At 37.8% G+C, this 20,890-nt stretch overlaps 1 protein-coding gene across 1 annotated transcript in view; it reads right to left on the bottom strand.

Annotated features, from left to right (window-relative positions):
* The window catches only part of LOC139743805 (arf-GAP with Rho-GAP domain, ANK repeat and PH domain-containing protein 2-like), a 116,798-nt gene that overhangs the window by 55,846 nt on the left and 40,062 nt on the right, over positions 1-20,890 (bottom strand). The gene's annotated exons all lie outside the window — the stretch shown is intronic.

Genomic DNA, 20,890 nt, shown 5'->3' on the forward strand with positions numbered 1-20,890 from the left:
AAGATATTATGCACAATACTTTTCAATATAATTTCTTTGTTTATTTGTTAATGTGTTGTTGTTTCGTATGCTTAATTTTAATGTTTTTGCATGCCTAATTTTAATGTTTTTGCATGCCTGATTTTGATGCTTTTTGCTGCTAATGTGTAAGATGTAGTCTATTGAACACATACTTGTAGCATCTTTACATAAACAACTCTTTAGCTATGAAATCACACCAGCTCCTCCCAAACTTTAAGTGTACCAACACTTTTTTTTTAACTCTAATTTTTATTCATTGGGGTTTAAATGTAAATGTTAAAGGGCATACACAAACAAAAATGACTTGAAATAGACTAGTCGATCACCTAATTCTTTCTATCGAACCATCGCTCTATCAATATTGAATGACAGTAATATGCAATGCATGCACGCATTCAGCTAACTGATTAACATAGAAATTTGATATCATTTGTAAAAACATGCATATAGCCAGAATGCACACACATCAGTACTGGTGCTTAATGGAGCAGAACTTACAAAATTGTAAATGTGCAGAGCATAAGTGCCAAATTGTTACAGAGAATATTGATCTGATTTATTGCAACATGGACATACTTTCAGGGGCTATCACAGGTGAATTATGGCTGTTTTTTGTGCATTCTAGCTGCACACAGACGTGATTCCCAGGGTATTGGTGCACTTTAAGTAGGTAGAAAAACATCTACAAACATTTTTTCTTTTGTCTATTGTTTATCAGTCTGCTACATCAAAGAGATTCACAATGACTTTATAGATACCGTATCTATTTGTGTGTTGTGTTATTTGTACACTGCATATACAAATGTGTACAAAAATTACTCAATGGCCCGGGGCCTTCAAATGCCTAATATTTTATATGTGTGTAAGAGGGGTATACAATGGCAGGAAATAACTTTCCAATTGCCCTGATCCACATGATCTCTGTGATCACATTTTTCAAAAATAACTCCTGATAGTATCACCACCGAGATTAGATATCCTGTCTAAAAATGAGGATTATATTTCACTTCCTCCACCATTGCAACGATGCTACACGTGCGATATTCCATGTCCATCGGCTGCCAATGGCGTGTAAACTCTTTTAGGTCTCAATCATCATGTGACTTATAAAATTACACATATCTTTTTTTTTTTTATCCATTCCAGAAATAAGCTAATATTATCAGTTATAAAAGAGGGAAAATAACCGTCACAGACTGTTCGCAAGATCATTTCAAGGAGGGGTTGGGGTAATTTTCTGCAATTATCAGTTGAAAGTTCAATATTTTGAGGCATGCAAGCAATCTAGATATGTGCATTGCTTCCTTTATTTTCTTTTTTCACACGTTCAATATTTGCATTTCTCGGAAATCTAAATGCAATGTGTAATATCATGGACCTCCACAAGTTCATTATTTGCATTTCTCAGAAGTTTAAATGCAATGTCTTATCATGGACCTAGGTCCATGGTCTAAGTGATGGTTTTAGTGAATTTTTACATAAAAACATGACTAAGAAGCAAATGCCTCGACCCTCTTTAAACCTGAAATAAAAATAACTAGAAATGTCGCTATGGCGACTGGTATGCCTCCGCCATAATGCATGATTCTCCTAATAGGTCTATAGTACATATATGGACAATGTGTGATTACATTTTCACAAAATTGGCAAAATATTACAATGACATGTTTGTAACAAATGTATTAAATGTTTACCATCCTTGGTCTATGTTTAATTGGATGAATAGGAGAGCATGTATTTGGGGATTTAAGAACTTTAACTTGACCTTGACCCTTTCATAAGTTTATGCACTGAGTAATTTTCAAGGTATGGAGAAAAAGTGCAATTTCTGTATTGAACAGTAAATTGTTATCATTTTCACCTGGCCTTTGATTTACAAGAGAATCACTGTCAGGCAGAACATACATAAATATGTACTAAGTTTCAAGAAAACTTGAGCCACTTCCGAGATATGGAGAAAGAAGTAAGTTCAGCACTTTCACTTGATCTTTGACCTTTTGACCTTTGACCTTCTTGGCAAAAAAAAAAATCCCAGAGAATCTCTATTGGGTTATCCATGCATACACCAAGTCAAAAAAAATAATCCTGCTGGCATTGCAAATATAAGGAAAATAGTAAAATTTTGAAGTATTGCCCTTAACCTTTGACCCCTGACCTTTGACCCATGAACCCTAAATTCCCTAGATAACCACTGCCAATCAGTACATGCATATATTCTATGTTCCACGAAGATACCTTGAACAATTTCCAAGATACAGAGAAAAAAGTGAAATTTTAACATTTTACTTGACCTTTTGACCTTTGACCTTTTGACCTCATGACCCCAAACTTTCACCAGAGAATTTTAATTGGGTAATACATGTATAAACTAAGTTTCAAGAAAATTTCTTCAGGCATTGCATAGATATGGGGGAAATAGTGAAATTTTAAGCATTTGACCTTGACCTTTTGATCTTTGACCTTGAGCATGTGCACCCAAAAGTTGATAGGCACAACTTCACCCCCTAATACACATACATGCCAAGTTTCATTAGGATACCTCAAAAGGTTTTGGTAGTTACCCTGTCCACAAAATTCATTACGGACGGACGGACGGACGGACGGACGGACGGACGGACGGACGGACGGACGGACGGACGGACAACCCGAAAACATAATGCCTCCGGCACCACTTCGTGGCGGAGGCATAACAAACAGAGTGAAACTAAAACTGGGAATTCACGTGTGTGTGAAGCCACACTCAGTCGTTAACCGAATCTGGACCCAACACGGCGCATTGCTAGCAACTAGCACCTAGATTTATGATGGACATGAGATGCATTTGCCTGGTGCCTGTGTGATCAGTGTGTTCCACTACAGTGAAAAGTGACGAAGACTGTCTATGCTGCCCAGAAATTCCTGCAGTAGAATAATTTATAGAATCCCATCACCCTGACCCCACAGAAGGGATATAAATATATATCATGTCTTTATCTATATCTCACAGCTTTTTCTTCAGTGTGTAGCTCACCACCATGGTACCTACATGTATATACATGCACCTTCCTTGAAGCGTTGGTCCTCAAAATGGTTTTTGCAGACAGGGGCAGATCCAGGAATTCTGTAAAGGGGGGGGGCGCAACTTGTGCCACTTCCAGGTTTCATTTCATTTTTTTTCTTTTTATTTCTTTTGTTTTTAACGAAAAAATAAAGGGGGGCGTGCGTGTGCCGGCTGTGCCCCCTTCTGGATCAGCCACTGACAGATGACCTGATTCTTTGATATTCATACGTTTTTATGCCATATTCATCCATCCCAATATTGACAAGCCATCATGCACACCTTTCTCTATGTGTCTCTTGGTTAGGAATGTTGAAAATACTTTGAGCCATCGTCTGGTTTACTTGCACATCTGTATGCTTGACACATGAGCATTTTGATTGGTAGGAGTAAGACTAAAGTGCCAGGGTTGTGTACATGAGAGCTAGTATAATGGCCAAACACACACATCTCTCATTTTGGCAAGGCAGGCACATCACATAATCACGTGATTTAAACTGCCATCATACAGAAACTTAACAATGAATAAAAAAAAAAAATACTGACATTTAAAATTCAATTATAAATCATTATGAGGGATAAGCACTTGTAAAAATCTATTCAAAAGATTGATTTACAGCTGTATGTAGATCCTGGTAAATTTGATTAAAATCATCTGAACTCCTCCTTCACGGATTGTACTGTAGAAACTGATAACGGAGGCAAAGATAATGAATGATATTTGTAAAAGAATGACTCCATAACATGTTCGAGTCAACCTTTATAAATAGAGCAAAACCAGAAATATGGACAGACAGAAGTTTATCCAAACCAGGTAAAAACAAGAGAGTTATGGAACTTTAAGCCCTTTTGCACTGCAACATTTTTTTCCCCAATAAAATTCATTTTTGCTAAGTTGCCAAAGACAATGACTTAACACATGGGATACTACATCCTATTCTTATTGATTTTCATGGAAAAAACAAGGATATCTAGCAAAATTTTTTGTGAAATTCAGGATACGTGTAGTAATGACATCATCACTTCTGCCAATTTGAATACTGTAATGTGGTTTCAAATAATATTAATGACTTGTTTAAAAGAAAAAGGACATTATCAAATTCCACAAAAATATCCACAACTTCCATATTTTACATCCGATTTTAATTGAAAACTCTACCATCCTGTTGATCTGATTTCACCCTATTCATTTCATGACAACTAAAACTTGGAGTAGAATTGCACTTTAACCCATTTTGATTCTGCTACAACACCATTTCCAATAGACACCTGCCCGAGTACACTTGGGACTTGTCCTCAACGGGTAATGTTCTCCAGGCTCTTTTCAATCTTGTTTTTTTTTTCCTCTTCTCCTCACAGAAATTCAATTTGTGATCATTATTGATGAATATTTGCAATTTTTATGTTTGGTCTGTCATCCCATTGTACGTTACAATGCATACAACCAGAATTTTTCCTCACAAGCATCTTGCTGTCTTGTATGCTATCAGAGATTCATGCATCACAGAAGTGTTACTGAGCGAAGAAAAAAAAAAGCGCTTGCAGAAAATACACTGCGTTTTCATGGTCAAGTATTTAGATGCATTGCGACTTGTCAGTGACCTTTGTTACACATGGCACAGAGGCTGAGGGCAGTTAGGTTTTGAGGGCAGGACGCGGGGAGCAGTGACTCGAGGAAGGAAATCTAGGAGACTGTGGAGTATCACCTCATCTGTGAATGCCATAATGCACGGACTCTCCTGACCTTTATGATTTCACAGACCAGGTCCAACATCTCCCATAGATGTCTACACCCAAACTCTGCCATTAGGCCCATATTTCTAAAGTGTACACTGACTTGAAAGTCTGAGGTCTCCTCTGCAGAAGGCTTTGAATGAACCTCAAAGCTGATCAACATCAATCCTACCCTCTTCCTCTTCCTTAAACCCTCCCCCACCCCTTCCTTTCTCCACCGAAGAAAGGCCTTTAAACGTAAGAGAACGAAAGCAACATCTTCCATATTACACCATGTGCAATGTATCAACTGACCCTCGTTTGACCAACTTTAAGTGGTTAACGGCGTTCTTCCAGGTACAAATGTAACTAGAAACACTAGTAGGCCTCACTATGGACCGCTTGACTCGGTGACAAAACGTTTGGTCCTGTGACAATTGCTCCGGTCTTATCTTCTCCAAGGATTTGGGGTTAGGGTTAGGGTTGTGACAGAGTGTAAGAGTTTATGTTTGATGTGAGGATTAGGATTCGGATTAGGGTTAGGGTTCTGTTTGTGGGTAGAATTCATGTTAGGCTTAGCATGCAGATATTTCATGGGAGCAATTGATACAGAAGCAAGTGTCATGGAATGGCTTGACTCAGATATGGAGCAGAAAATCCATAATAATCAGAAGCCAAGGAGAGAACTATAACTACCCAAGCACATGAAAAGTTTGATGGCAAAAAAAAACAAACTAACTCTTTTCTTGTTTATTTGAGACATTTGCAATTAAAGCTCCTAAAAAAAAACCAAGAAAATAATAAGAAAATATGGGATATTCTTAATCATAACTTCAAGAAATATTCCTCATTATGTAACAAGTGAGGTACAGTGTGTCACTGGAAAGGGTTTAATTTTCTCTATATCATGATGAATTTACTTCAGATTGCTTTAACAAAATGGCACTTAATGCCATTTTGGAATCAAACTCTTCGATACAAGTCGAGCATACTGTAAAAATATCTAGGAGATAGGAATGTAAAGTATCCTCATGCATCCATTGTTGGAATTTTTTCTATTTTTAGTGCTTTTCACCTGCTCCATTGTGAATGACTTTAAGGCAAACAGCTAGAGAAGATGGCCCCAGCAGCCAAGTCACGCATACAACTAATCATAGTGCCTCACTAAACATGAAGATAATGAGGCAATACAGTCTTCTATGACTGGGCGTAGCAAGTGGCAGAGTGTGAAATGTTGTCTTTAATTCGACAGGTGTTGCCTGGGGTTACTCATCAGAAACAGGGCAGACTCCTTCCTAAGCTGGGATTTTTGTCTCTGACTCGAGCTTTTTGACTCACAATTACATTGGAAGTTTCCCCCTCAACGAAAAAGACAATGCCAAAAGAAGGATATTTGATGTCTAGTTGAGGCTCACACTCAATGTCTGATTTGTGCCAGCATGCGCTCGTTAGCAGTCTGCTGACAGCACCACTGCCTCACAAAGTTGAGAGTGTCAATTCGTTCAAATGCAAAATTTTACACTCAATGTGCCATTGAAGAGAGTCTATTTGGATTTAGATTTTAAGATTCACTCAGCCCTCATCTACGTTAGGTAGAAAACTGTCGATATGTAACCAAAGTATTGCTCAATGCATTAGTGTACTTACACACATTTTTCTACAGTCAGCACGTACGGAAAACGATATGGCAATTTCATTTTGCACGTCTGGAAATTTTCACGCATATCTTTTCTAAATAAAAAGCTTTCGAAGAGATTCCTTTTGAAAATTAATAAATATTGTTTGACATGTTTATTTCAGATCCATATTGCAATTTGACTAAATAACAGCTTTTGCAGTACTTCATATGAGATTTCATCAATAAATTGACATGTGTAGTTTGTCTTGCCAAAGTCAGAGTTGTGCACCTGTGACGTACACCAAATTATGTGGATCGTTCCATGGCTTGCTCGTTTTCATTTTTTTCAAAAAATCATTGCAGGCTTATCCTGGGATTTAAAATCATCTCTTTCCAATAGTTGGCATTAAAATATGGAGCTAAGAATTATAAGACAATTAGAAAATGCCAGTACAGTCTTCTTTAAAAAAAAAAAAATGAAAACTGAAAAATTTGCCTGCCATTGCGATTTGTGCAAATAATATCAAACATACACTGTGCCAATTACAGTACACCTGTAGGTCACCTATACTGACCTAGTTAATATCTGATGGCGTGGTACTTTTGAATTAATATTCATAATTTTTGATCATAGCTACATGCATCGATCTGCTCATCTTCAGGGGATGAAATGAAAGCACAAGGGCTGACACGACAGGTGGAAAATCACTTCCATGCGATGTACTGATGTACATGTAGCTGACGTACAGTAAGTTTGTGCTCAGTATTTCTAATTCAGGCCCATGACTGGCCCTACCTATGTGGTGATCTTACAACTCACACTTATTTTATCACACATTACAAAGACCAAATTCATTGAGTGATTTTTTTTTTTTTTTTTGGTCTTGGCATTCTACAACTGAAAATTCATAAGCTGAACAAACATTCTACACAGTAAGCATATTAATGACATAATATGAAACAATTTTTAAATGATGTCCCTAAAGATACAGTCAAAGTTCTTGTTAGCACATCTAAAAAGAAAAGAGATAAAAACTGAACCATAACTACAAATACAAGAGAGAGAGAGAAAGAAAAAGGAAAAAAAAAAGGAAAATCCCATCAAAACCCAAGCATCTCTTTTCAATCATAGTGCTCTGTGAATTCCTCTTTTGTATATAATTAGATCATGTGAATCAATTGAAGGCTATTATCACTATCTGTTTGTCCGGTGATTCCCCCCCCCCCCCCTCCCACACACACACACACACACAGGTTTCCCCCAAACTCCTTGAAAAACAAGCAAACTCTAACCAGGGAGGTAGAAGAACTCGAACCCCAAAATTTACAAAACGGACAGTTTTGGGTGGTTTTTTTTTTTTCAGAACAGAAGGGGATCAACATGTTGACTTTTGTGGCTTTTCAAATGAATCTGAAACGCTAGACTACCAGTATCTGTTTGTGTCCTTATATGTACACACACTTCTCCGCTGTGTATTGTAAATGTCATTCCTGGCGAGCGCAGACATTCAGGAACCATAATGAGAGCAATGACGTCATCGTCGCCTTTATTTGTCAGCACTATTAAGAGAGAGGAGATCTGCTGCAGCAGAGGGAAATCCCCTCCAGTACTTTACACCTAGGTTGGGTCCTGTAGTCTGCACTGAAGCTTAATAGACTGAACAAGGGCCTCAATAACATTCTGGGACCTTGTCATTGTCTGAGTATGCATATGTATTGTTCCCCTTTAGACTAACCCCAGCCCCCCTCACACCCCCCCCCCCCCTCATTAAAAAAAAAAAAAAAAAAAAATCAGTAGGTTCAAATGGGGGAGCACTTGTTGTGTTTTCCATTTCAAATTTCCTTTTGTGGGCAATTCCACGGTATGTAGGACACAGATGCCGAAAATTCAAAATGATATTTGTTTCAAACACCATACATTTTCAGACAATACTTGAGTTGAAGTTTTAAGAATCAGTATTTTTTTCAATAAAAGCGGCCATTTTGACTTTCAAAATGGCTGCCAAAATATGCCTATAACTCAATGGTGAGAAAGAGTGTATTGTCACATAATTTACCCTCTGTATATCCACTTTACTAGTACTCTAAACAACAATCTTTTATATGTATGCAGTTACCAGACATGTCTTTTACCACATGATAGAAAGAAAAAGCTGGTTGCGTTAAAGAATTTCATAAAAACTTTTAATTAGTTTGACAATGATGGATGTAACGTCAGTTACCAAAAACAAGGAATTTTTAACTTTATTCATCAAAGAAAGTGAGCTGTATGATGTAACTTAGGATTTCTAATGTATGCCCGTATGCCTTCCTTTCAATACCAGAAAATAAGGATACTTGGCATACTGGAGAGTCAAATGAACACATCAAAATGTGTAACGTCAGTTACCGAAACGTCATATACCAGTATGTAACGTCAGTTACCATGACAGTAATTATAACTTAGGCAAATTTTTTGACTTTAGGCCATTCAATACACCTGGGAAGTCAAAGGTTATCAACAAAGAGCAGCAATCCCTTTGATAGGGAATGATGTCATCACCATGGTACACTGTATGTCCATGGATACATTTTTTGTGGTTCATTTTATCTTATTTATCTATTTATATTTTTTTTGGTGGAGGGGGCTTGAGCTTTTGATTTTCGGTTCAGCACAAGTTTAAGGTTAAATCATCTGGAAGTTTAGGTTTACCACATGCAATATATAATGCACTCAAATTACTATACAGTACATTCACAGTCCTACGGGACGATAAAGCTACCAAATTTGCAGGCCTACGGGTAATCAATTATGTGGTTGCATGGTAACCACCTTTTTCTATTAAAAAGCTTGTGTACAGCTGTATACCAACAGTTTCATAATCTTTACTAATGACTACTTTTGCTAGCATTTTTCTTTTTTTTTCTGGAAGCTTAGTGAAGTTTCTACCTCAATGCAAATGCAGGAAGAGATATATTTCTTCGCTTGCACTTATATGTTTGGTTTAGTTAATATGGCACATCTTGAAATGGTACATAAGCAGGCCTGACATAAGGCATGTACTGTCATTACTGTTTGAAACTAACACTGACGTTTAACAATAATGTTGCTCAAAGTGAGAGGTGATTCTAGAGTAAAATAAAAAAACTGTTCATATTTGTTGATTACTTTATTTCATTCATGCAGGGACATTTGTGTAATACATGATAATTATGAACAGGAAGATTCGTTTATATTGATCTTCAAATTCTTTCATTGCAAAGTCCTATTTCTTGGTATCTGGGATGTATTTGCAAGCCTTGATATACCAGTGAAAAGGAAAAGAAAAACAATTACATTCCTTCAAGCAAGGAATAAACAAATGCCCCTTTGACCAAAAAAGCATGCTTCTTCTTTACAGAAAAAATATTAAAAGTGTAACACTAATCATATAAATCATTATTGATAATGGAGATCATTTTGTTATTTGTGGCCCTAACAATGCCTTGAGGGAGAAGGAGTAAAATAAAGAAAAGAAGAAAGAATATATCACAGTGGATTTCACTTAAATACTTTTATTTGTATGTGTTTTTCCCCATGACCTGAAAGATATGTTTGTTTGTTTTTCACACACAAAAATATCTGTGTTTTGTGTAGTACTGCAGGGCATTATGGGTGGGGTACTCTAGATAGAAACTTTCCTGTTCATTAAAAAAAAAAACCCAAAAACCCCTTAGTTATGTCAATATTAGATACTTGGAACTGCTGAATCTAAATGGCTCTGTGTAATCATAACTGTTGAATAAAATTTCAATCTTAAGACAAATGTCAAGAAATATCCTCTGGTGCATTTACATTATTTTTGCTCAACTGTGCTATGGCATGGGGGGGGGGGAGCTTGCCCCCTAAGGGCCCCACCCCATTTGTGCCTTTAGATTTTGTTTTAATTTGTTGCTAAGTAAATGCCTCGGATTGTTACTGGTATACTGCAGCAGTATAATAACCTGTTAAATAAGTTAGTTCTTTGTAAACCCCATAGCAAAAGTATGTGTAACGTCAGTTACGTAACGTCAGTTACTGACATGTTTCCCTTTAAGTTTTCATTAAACACAAAGAAAATGGACTAATGTTTCATTTCATTTGGGTATTTGTAATTGGTGAACCAAGCTATGATTCCATATCAAACAAATCACTCTGAAAGGTCAGAATTATAAAATATCACAAAACTATTCCTAATCATGATTTTCCATGTGTAAACCCTATGGCAAATGTAAGCGTAACGTCAGTTACCGTCATGCCTTCATTGAAATTGGCATGGTGCTAAAAGGAAATATCTAAAGTGCACATTATTTTGCACACCTGTTCCCAAGAACCTAGGTATATTGCCATATAAAGCACATAAAGTTTAGAAGTCAGGGACATGAGATATTTCCATTTAAATCTACTCCATAATTTCCCATGTCCTTTTTCCGTAACGTCAGTTACCGACACATTTTCACTTGCTATGTGATAAGAAATGCAGTTTGAGAGAAAAACTTTCCACCCATTTCTTCATTCTCATGAACTCATTCATCAATGCTAATTACAAGCCCCAGGTGCTTTCATTCACAAAACTACAACATAAACAATTTCATGAAAATCCTTACGCGTAACGTCAGTTACCGTGGAATTGCCCTTGTGCTCATGAGAACCAGTCGCAGGTTGATTGATGTATACATCCACGCCCCTTGCCCACTGCATAGTGAACCAGCCTGAAGGAACTTCCAGGAATAGATCATGATGAACATTTACCCTGTTTTCTTTGCCTTTTCATTTCCCCTTTGCCAAGCTACAGAGGCAGACTGACAGAAACTTAACACATTTGTGAAATGTTTACATTAGGTGAAGAACAACAAGAGATGAATGATTCAGCACAGAGTAACCTGGGGTACCATCATTCCCTGCATTGTGTAGCAGCATATTGTGTTCTTAAAATGTAGCCTACACACAGCTATCATGACTGAATAATTTTAGCATTCAGCAATAACACTCCCAATGCCGATTCATCCCTGTTGCGACACATTTAATGAAATTCCATTAATAATATGAAATATTTCTTCTTCTTTTTTGTCTAAAACTTTGACGGTTTTGGACAGTCATTCAGAAAGACACCATTCTAATCCACAATAACTCTGCCCATGATTACTTATTTTCATCTGTAGACTGATAACACATAATATCTCCATTGCAAGACATAATTTTGTATTATTTCTTGTGAAGAATGGAAAATGAGACACATGTTCCATGTCACTCAATATGTACAGTAATCTTGAACACTTGTCATTCTCTTGCAGACACTGACCATACAAATCTTCAAAAACACTTGATTCAAGCATGCCTATGCAGTGAACCACATATTGCAGATGCATACTGCTAAAGGTTCAGTACTCCTCACTTAATTGCACAGAGTCAGTATCTCATTAAGAGGAACCCCATTATGCAAAGACTAATGTACAGTAACTGCAGTGAGAATACATCGGCTGCAATTCATTCTACATAAAGAGAATGTGGGGCAGAGAAAACAACAAAAGTCATACACACATGGAAACTGAAACAACACATCCTCAAGCTGCCTGGCAACAATCGGCAATATGTACAATGTACACGTTATACATATCATGTGTACAGCCTTCTGTGTATAAATGTATGGCATTTTCAATTTCTTTCTCTCTTTGTGGGGGTGGGGGGAAAATATTTCGACAGGTACAGCGTATGGCTAGACTCAGAACTCGCAAGCATGTATGAACTTTTGCTGACTGATGCCACGGAATTTGGACTAGTTGTTCATTGATATATTGAGAGAAATTACGCCTGGCTGAAGTAGGATTGGAAAGTGCTATTGATGATGCCTTTTTCTTGCCTTGCCTACAGGGAGGGACAAGAGAATGGTGAAATAGAGTTTAGCCCTGTCAGGTCCTACAACAACTTCTCCTCAGACGATCTGACTACCTGTACCCCTACGCCCAATCACGATGACAAGGCAACCACAAACTTGGCTGGTATGATTAACCCTCATCCTAATCTCTCGACGCTGATCATATTCCGTTCTTTCACGCTATGCAAGGCCTACTGATGCCAAAGCCGTCTCCACGGCAACGGCGCTTTTCTGGCAAGCACTTCCACTTTCTCACAACATTTCATCCATACATGGCACGTGATACTGAAATCACAAAACACTCGTCAGCCAAGTTGAAGCCTCAAACTTCTCAGGGGTGCTTTAAAGTGTGCTCTGTGTGAGAGTTGACTTCTACAGTAGCACCAAACAAAATCAGAATTATACAAATTTCATCACCACTGGACTCAAAATGGAAAAAAAAAGAACACCCTCAAAATGTGATTTCACATAGTCACTAAATAGTGACAATCATTGCAACTGCAGAATTACAAATTTAGTGGGGTAATTGTGTTGTTGTATCACAATTTTCCCACTGGTTTGTGCAAGAATGCACATGAAAAAAAAAATCATGTTTTCATTCACAGTATCTTAATAGTGACTACAGTCATATCATCGTGATTATTCTAACTATTCAATAGCTTGATATGAATAATAATAGATACTATTGTGCCATGTAATCATGCTTTCATTCACAGTGTTTAGCAAACTCTACAATTCCATCCCATAAATGCTGTAATTCCTGTAAATTTACATCAACTTGATATTAAATAAAATGTACTCTTTTGCATCATGTGATCAAGAAACATAATTAAAATTTGAAGACCGATTGAACCATTAATGGTCATTTTTTTCCCAACACAATACTGTAACTTTAAAAGGCTGAGAACTCTTCTTTAACAGGTCCCCAATTATGATAAAATTTATCCCAAGATACAATGTAGTAACTGGTATTAGAATTCACATGTAAGGTATTCATGTACAAAAACTGCCTCTCATGCTACCATTTTAGAATCATGTGTATCATCTGTTTTCCATTTACGATATAATTTGTCACTTTTTATACACTCTTAATGGCCACACAGCTGGACTCATGCAAATTTTCTTCATTTCTGGAAAATTCCACCCAAAGATGACATTTTGCATCTGCAACATGAGGAACACGGATCAGTTTTACCTCATAATTGCTGACAGGTGTAGTGACCAGTGGAAAATGAAAGGATTCCAAGAAGTTCCTGCTATCATTTCAATCCAATAATGAAGGAGCCTTCAGATTGCGTCGGATTGACAACACTGTTTAATCCATCAGGGATATGTTATATCCGGACTTTAAAAATCAAATTTGACATGATGTTCACCATCCAATTTCTGACACTGGAAAAAAGAAGTTACAGTGTGCAATAAGGACAATTTCTGTTGGGGATGCACAAAATATTCTGCTTATGATAGCCATAGCGCTGCTTACATTTCCTGAGCAAAATTTTCAATCATTATAAGCAACTTCCAATTCAAACTAATAATAATAATAATAATAATAATAATAATAATAATAATAATAATAATAATAATAATAATAATAATAACAATAATAATAAAATCACCCCTTATTCCTCAGATGTTCTCAATAAGGAAGTTCATAATACATTCAAATTGATGGATCCTTCTTTCAATCTATGCAATTTAACAATTATACAATGCAAACATTCGTAACATGGCATCGTGCTGCAACACACAGTGGCATAGATATCCTTTACTGATATAAAACATGTCCGTTATTTACAGGTACTGTACTTTCTCCATTCATCATTCTTATTCTGCATTTAACCTTTCATGGGAATACTTTACATCTGCTAAATATAATACCCCATCACAATAAAAAGATACATAAAACTGTCTTAAAACTTGCAGTCTTGCACAAAATTGCACTTGTAGTTGTACCCCTTTCAGTAACTCTCTGGTGAGGGCCAGGCCTGGGCTATAAAGTCGTAAAATTTTGAGTTCATGAATGGTGCGGGCCAAAACAGCCCATGCCAGAGCTCGGCTATCTATACCCCTTTCAGTAACTCATGCATTTTTGGCCAGTTTCTGGCCCAAGCTAAATTGGCCCTTGCAAAGCAGTAAAAATTGCATTCAGTATATAGCAGAGTCACGCTAATTTTACGATAACCCATTCACGAACTCGGCCATGTAAGGGATAACTACCACGTGGTAACTGAACGCGTGCTCCGGTGGAGGCATGGCTAGGTAATGTGTCTGTGACCTTTGACCGTACAAGGAATATTGGCCCGAGCCTGGTGCTGCTATCGTTCATAAACTCTTCAATCGGCGCCAGGCCTGAGCCTGGCCCGCGCCTGGTGCTAGCTTACAGCAGTGCCAAAATATCCCCAGCCTGGCGCGGGTCACTTTGGCCCAACCCATTCATAAGCTCAAAATTTTGCGATTTAATAGCTCGAGTCTAGCCCAAGCAAGGAGAGTTACTGAAAGGACTATTTCGGCACTGATGTTATCAGCACCAGGCCAGCGCCAGGCCCGCGCCAGGTGCCAACCAAAGGGTTTTAAATGATAGCAGCACCACACTCTGGCCAAAATTCCTTGCACGGTCAAAGAGCGTGTTTCTACTGAGAGCACCTCACATCCCTGGCATCGCCACGAATTTTGTCCAACGCAGCACCTCGTATTTTACGACTACTCGAGCTGTTTCTACTGAGCGATAAAATACGAGGTGATGCAAAGGTGACATGCAAATGCGGCCATTCCGGAAGTCAGGTATTTTTAAGTCACAGATTGGGTCACGAGCGCACTGCCTGTTAATACCATCTGAACCCTGCCTGCTTTGCTACTGCGTCGGCTATTTTTTGATAATCCATTTCTCTTCGTCTCCCCATCCAATATACCCCGAACTAACATACTGGTATCCTGCCACTGACTGATGAGAAATCCTGGAGATTGAGGGTCCAGTTGAGATTTTCTCAAGGCTGCAACATACTAATGTGGTACTCTCGCGATTCGACACAACATAAAATGAAATAACGCGGAGTAAAATTTTAGTAAGTGATGAGGGCTTAGTAATGCAATAAGTTAGGCTGTTAATCACGCGAACAATAGACGATGAATGCCACAATTCACATATAACGTAACGTATAGGGCCTGTAACACGTACACAAGCGAGTTGGTACAAACAAAGCATGATGCGAATACGGTCGCTGTGTGTACACACGTATTTAGTACACATGTGTCGAAGGAGTGTGTGCGATGAACCGATTGAAAAGCGCAGGGAGAAATTCTAGACGTCCGATACACCACGAATTTCGCTACCCGGTGTGTTTCTACTGAGAATCGTCCTTCGCGTCACCACGCATCGACCACCTCAATAGGTGGATGACGGAGCACCTCGCATCACCCGGCATCGGCCACTACCCGATCTGTTTCTACTGAGGAAAAATTCGAGGTGTCACCACGCATCGGCCGGTATCGGCCGGCATCGGCCGGTATCACCACACATCGGCTGGCATCACCTCGAATTTTCGTCGCTCAGTAGAAACACGCTCAAAGATCATAATTCCCTGGCCATGCCTCCACCAGAGTGCGCATTCAGTTACCATGGCAGTTATCCCTTACATGGCCAAGTTAGTGAATGGTTCATCATAAAACTAACGCAGCTCTGCTATAGTTATTGAACACAATTTTTACTGATTGACGCAGGCAATTTTAACGCAAGTCAGGAGCAAGCCAAAAATGCATGAGTTACTGAAAAGGGTCTTGGTGTCCTAAATACGTCTGATGACTTCTGTTTTATATGGGGTACAATGTAGACACTTGATCTCATAAATGGTATGTTTCTGGTTTTATGGTAAGTACATGTACTATAAATGTCAAACTGAAAAGAACTGTAGACCAAACGTTGTCATACAATGTACATGTACTTTGGCTGAAAAACATTTACTTCCCCTACTTCAACACTTTGCATGATCATAAAACCAACACAATCAAAACAGCTTCAAAGTTTGAAGAGATTTAGGAAAGGTGTTAGTCTCCAACCCCGACACTCTTTTATCAGTTAATGGCTCACATAGTCACAAATGATAGACCCAATGTGGTGAGCCAAGAGAGGAAAAGACAGGAAATCTAAAGGTCAACAAAAAAAAGACAAGCTCATGATGGTTTGACAGGGGTTTAGTTTGGACATCGTCCAATCATCCTTTCCTGGATGTGTATTAAAAAGACTGAAGGGGGTGGGGTGGAGGAATGGATGGAATCACAACCCACTACAATACCACTTCATATTAATACTCCACTACAGACAAGGCACTTTGTTAGAAACACAAGCAGCCATATGGAGAAATTTAGTTGTTGTTTTTGTGTGTGTGACGTACAAAACCTCCATCAAAACCGCACCAAGGATACATGTATTTCTAGTTGAGCACCAACCAAACTGGCCTTTTCACATTTGTACTGTACTGAGCACCTTTACTTTGTGAACCTAATGAAATAAATACAATGTATGTCACTGGATCCTATACTAGTCACAAGGGACAGTCTCAAGAACAAATTTTGCACTTATATTTTCACAGTACTCTGCAGATAAGCTGTCTGATGCAAATGCCATCACAATCACCTTGTGACGTTGTGTTAAATATTTCCACATCTTTTACTGGAATCATGTGTCATACCAATCACCTTGTTTTAGCGTGTCCTTGTTTTGAATTAATATCTCGACATCTTTTATTGGAATAATGTGTCATACTGATATGCTATAAGGGTTCTACATCATTCATTGATTTATTTCACCTTATTTTGCCAGTCCATTCATATTTGTGAAAACAACAGTATGCAGAGGTATATCCTGTAGCACAAATGCAATATATGTCAGTATCATCTATGGGGGGTTCAACTGCTCACTTTGCTTTGAAAAGGGATTCATGATTTCTTATTTTCTGGCATAGTGGTTCTAGATTTGAAATCCAATCACTTGCTAAACTGTCTATTAACAATGAGTCCTGATTTGTGAAATATTGTGCTGGTGACACATGATATGCCATGCAATGTGTGCAGTATACCGAACTGCTACGTGACAGACATACAGCTGTACGTCATCACCAAATTTCTTGGCCAGTAAACAACAACAAACATTAATCACTTCAAGGATAGTTCAACCTCAAACAAGAGTCGTGCCAAGCTTGCTAATACCGATGCATAGCTTCCCATACCCAATAGCATGTGCATGTTGTGTAATTGCCAGAAATGATATGAATCTATTTGAGCACAGATGGCGATAGATTCTCCCCTGCACGTGCAGTGTTTTTTGATAACCTCGTCCAGAAGACAGCTGCACTGTATAAAGATGACATCAATGTTTCATGTGCATAGATGAAGGGAGGGGGATCACGAGTAACATTCACACTCACAGATAAATCTGTATAAGAGTTCACAGTTTGAGAAGTTTTGCTATTCAAACTGGACACACCATACATTCAAATTCAAACTACCACAAGCAAAAGTTTGTAAGACATTTCACAAACTTGCACGAAGTTCTTATGTGAAAATCACCTGCTATTAAGTTTTTTAGCATAATTAAGTAACTATTAAGTAATCTTGCCTGGGTTGGTCGACGCAACAACCAACTCACCCTTTCTAGACACATACATCACCAACCACTTGGATTTCTCATCCTGCTTGCAGGCTACAAATATTGTATACTACAAGCTCAGATCTGGCAGAATATGCCATTTGTACAAGTTCACTACAAATCTGCAACACCACAAGGTTTTGAGGCAAGCATGATTACACTGTGATGTTCCATTTTTGTTTCTTTTTTGGTTTGAGTGAGAAAATCTATGTGAATTAAATTCCTGTTAAATAAGATATGACCTGCTACTTGTCGAAAAGCCCTTTACACACTTCCCAAGGACAGGTACAGTGTATACCCACTTTAATCAAGAAAAGAGATAAAGAAAAATACATTTAGAGATCAAACATATTAATAGATGATTAAATAATTGACTGGTGTGGAGACTCTTCTTTTTTTTTCTTTTCTTTTCTTTTTTGTCATAATCTAGCCACTCAACATAAGTTTTAGGAAATTTACTTTTAAGACATATTAGTGGCTAATATCACAATTATGTTTACTAAACAGCAGTCTTTGAATACAGATATCTTCATTTTCATGTTTCTCTACTTGACAATAATAATGCATTTGATAATACAATGACCATTAACAGAACTCTGAGCAGGAACAGGAAAACACATCATCCAGCCTTGAAGCAAGGTTAAGACCATCAGAACAGAAAAGAAATGTACTGTAAAAGTAGCATTACTGGGTAAATCACTAACATAGCACTGTATTCAGTAGAAAACAATACCAGAGACATTTGATATTTAGCAATCCTGATGAGACTGCAAATTAAAATGTATCTAATTGCATCAATACTTGCTATTCACATTGACCTTTAGAGATAATTGAAAAATGGTCAAAGTTTCTTCAAAATCTGAAATATCATAAGAAAGTTATGGGAATTTTTGAAAATCTATGTGTTCGATGAATCCAAAAAAGTGACATCTTATCCTTTTGTCAAACTACCTAGTAGTTACAAATGAATTGTGACCATGCACCACAAAACGAACATAAAGTCGCACACACTGATTTTGCGTGAGGACTGAAAATAAGTGAAATGAGTCAACCTAGCCGATCTTGACTTTCTCATATTTTCTGAAAGAGCAGGTTGTCTTTTATATTATGCTAAAATTTGGTATCATAAAATGGGCGGGAAAGTGTGTTTTTTAGCAGTTTATCTCGAACATTTTTGGTAGAATAGTGTGATTAGGTGTGTCTTTAGAGTCCCTTTTTCATTTCTGAAAAACCTTGTACACACTCTTCACTTTCAACTCTAATAACTTTTGAAAGGATAGTGCTACCCTTCATTGTTGTTACTCTGGTGGGTTACTTCCTGTTTTTTGTCCCATTCATTGCACAGCCAGCACGGTTTGGTTAAGATTAAGGGCTTGAATAGACACTGTACTTCAGAGCCTCTTTTCTCAGTTCACACTTTTCCTGAGTTTGTGCTTTCTTTCCAATATTTAGATAGGTTAGGAGAGTCTATTTGATTTGAGTTATACATCATTTTAAAGCTTAAAGTCTGCTCTTTCAGAATATGGTCTTAAGTAAAAATTCATGTTTGGCGACTTTTTGTTTGTTTTGTGGTGCAAAGTCACAATTGATGTGATGATGTCTTGGCCTCAGAGTCAGATGGTATCTACTTTTTAATACTGTACCTTGCCGAAGATATCGTAAGGCTACGACAGGTTTTATACGATCCAAACAGAGCAAAATTTCACTCTAGGCAGTAAGTATCCTTCCCCTCCTACCAATGACTTCCTCATTGAAGAAGAAGTATGAGCATTTCAGATTTCTGCCAGCAATATTTCTCACCAATGATCCCGACTGCCTTACATTTTAATAGCACCTATAAAGTTTACTGGAGACAAGGTGCAACTAAAACACTTTTCATGTGTCATATATTGCATGACATATTAATGGCTGCACAAGCTGCACAGGCATAAGAGAAGGTAGGATGTCCACACTTCCCCCTCGCCCCCCCCCCCCCAAAAAAAAAAACACACACACACACACACACACACACACACAAACAAACAAACAAAGAAACAAATAACCTTGCATAATATCTCTTATGCATACAGAATGTAACAAATAATTCCAATCTAGAAAATATTTCTTACGAACTATGCTGCCTTTGGTTGGCAATACTACCAACTCAGCGCTACTTACCTACTCCAAATTGAGAATGTCAATCGATAGTGAATGATATTGACAATAATCACGCCTACAAACAAACAAAGGTGCAGGAGGAATTCTTGCATCCATGCTTCACGTATGCTGTAGGTCCTGGGCAGCAATTTGATGTAGAATTGCAAATTCATGTTGCATACAGACAATCTCAGCAAATGGGAAAGCATTCGTGTATTCCTATCATTTGTGTCTAATGTATAATATGCATGTACAATTTGTAGCTATTGATAATGTGCAGAAGACAATAACTTTACGGCAAAGGGATGAACTGCTGTGTTTCAAAGAATAACAACTGATGTGAAAGCTGTAACTATGAACTACAGACCTGTATATTCATGGCCACTTGCACTCGTGGCACAGCTGAACATACGATACATATCAGCAATGCAGCAGTGAAAAAGGAAAGGGGAAATTGATTTCATACTTGTGGGAGTCAGCATACAGCAACTGTGAAACTCGGGGACTACTGCACGAATTATCATTAAAAGCCCCATTGGAGTAAGGGCATAACAACAACAAAGTTTGTGAAACCTTCAAAATCTCAGTACCTTTCAGCAGGCAACACAGATTGAAACAACATCATAAAATCTTCGAACTTTAAACAATAATTGCTGCATCTATCAAAACATATCACTCACACACCTCACTTAAGAATGAAATTATGAAAGGACAGTTTAGGCATCTGTGAAGGGGAAAAATATTAAACTGGATTATTACATGACTTTATAATGACGATAGATTTTCATGTGTTTAGATCTTGTGTAAAGTTTCCCCATATTCTTCCCTCTGCAATCAGTCACGGTATC

The sequence above is a fragment of the Diadema antillarum genome, unplaced genomic scaffold (genome assembly GCF_040938485.1).
Source record: "Diadema antillarum isolate AM-2024a unplaced genomic scaffold, OU_Dant_1.0 seq00001106_RagTag, whole genome shotgun sequence".
NCBI classification, from domain to species: Eukaryota; Metazoa; Echinodermata; class Echinoidea; order Diadematoida; family Diadematidae; genus Diadema; species Diadema antillarum.